At 32.0% G+C, this 1,211-nt stretch overlaps 1 protein-coding gene across 2 annotated transcripts in view; it reads right to left on the bottom strand.

The window, feature by feature from the left end:
* The window catches only part of LOC125026019 (kelch-like protein 5), a 46,768-nt gene extending 46,720 nt beyond the window's left edge, over window positions 1-48 (bottom strand). The window contains exon 1 of one of the 2 annotated variants that reach the window (XM_047614396.1): window positions 1-48. This exon is cut by the window's left edge and continues 417 nt beyond it. The gene's annotated coding sequence lies outside the window, so the exon portion shown is untranslated. The other variant, XM_047614395.1, reaches the window with a different exon arrangement.
* Window positions 49-1,211: the final 1,163 nt, after the last annotated feature.

Here is a 1,211-nt window from a genome sequence, read left to right as displayed (position 1 = left end):
AACAAAGACACGCTGCCGGAGAGGCCTTACCTGAGCCCTTTTATTTTTGTTTCTTAGCTTAGAGGGTATACTATGCTTGCGGGTTTATTGATTTTCCAGTTTTTCAGATACGTAATGGATTCATTGCCAACGAAAACAATATTTTTAGTGTCAGGGGGTATTATTGGATGTTTAAAATTAATCGTTTAAAAGCAAAGTGGCACCTGCCTGTGACGTTGCCAATGGGGAGGGAGCAAATGTCTAAAGTCTCTTCACCTCTTTGTGTACTTCCAGAAACAACATTTCCAGAAAAAAGGACATTACGTACAGATAGAAAAGTGTTCACATTACAATCATTGGATTGAACTAAACGTTATGTTGACGTGAGATATTATGAAGCATGGTAAATAAACGTTAATTGTATCACTATAAAGTTTCCATTACTTTTAAGTCAATGACTTTATAAAACTCAGTGAATTGAAATAAAAAATTAAACAGCATATGCATATACTAAAAGGCTTATGCCACTCGCTTCGCATAACTTTATACAAGGCCCGGACTTTTTGAAAGTTTATAGGCGTCAGATTTTTTCTACGTGCCTCGAAAAATCTATTTAATTTATTCCAGAACTTCTCATGTGAAGAAAACTGTTATGAAAAACTCACTAATAATAAGTTTCTCCTTTTGTAACATCATATGACTATTTTTATATCATCCCCGTATTTTCTAAGTTTATATATGATAACTTTTGAAATATATTCCATACATGCTATCCCAATACATTTCTGTTTGCCAAGATTGAACTTGCAACAGTTGCATTTTTAAAATTATTCAGCATTATATTTGTGTGTTATTTTGTTTATCACTGAATTCATGTTGTTGCTATGTAATTAGAAAAACAAAAACAAAAAAAAAACAATGATAACAATTATAATGACAATAATAATTAAGAACAGTAAACATATACATGGCAGTAGTAATAGTTTTATTATTATTATTAGCTGTACTAGTAGTAGTGGTCGTAGTAGAAGTAGTAGAAAACAAGTGTAAGGCATGAGAGATATATTCCCGTCTGCCTTATTATTCATCCAATATACATAAATGTTATACAAATTCAGTGTAGCCTTATAAGTTCCAGGGGTCAGTTCAAAGTTAGGGAGATATATTCTACAGTTGCAAGAACTGTGTCACTCCGGTAGTATGCTCTTGTTTTATTTACCAAGTTTTATTTT

Source organism: Penaeus chinensis, chromosome 5 (genome assembly GCF_019202785.1).
Source record: "Penaeus chinensis breed Huanghai No. 1 chromosome 5, ASM1920278v2, whole genome shotgun sequence".
Lineage (NCBI taxonomy): Eukaryota > Metazoa > Arthropoda > Malacostraca > Decapoda > Penaeidae > Penaeus > Penaeus chinensis.
This window is presented reverse-complemented; position numbering and strand designations above follow the sequence as displayed.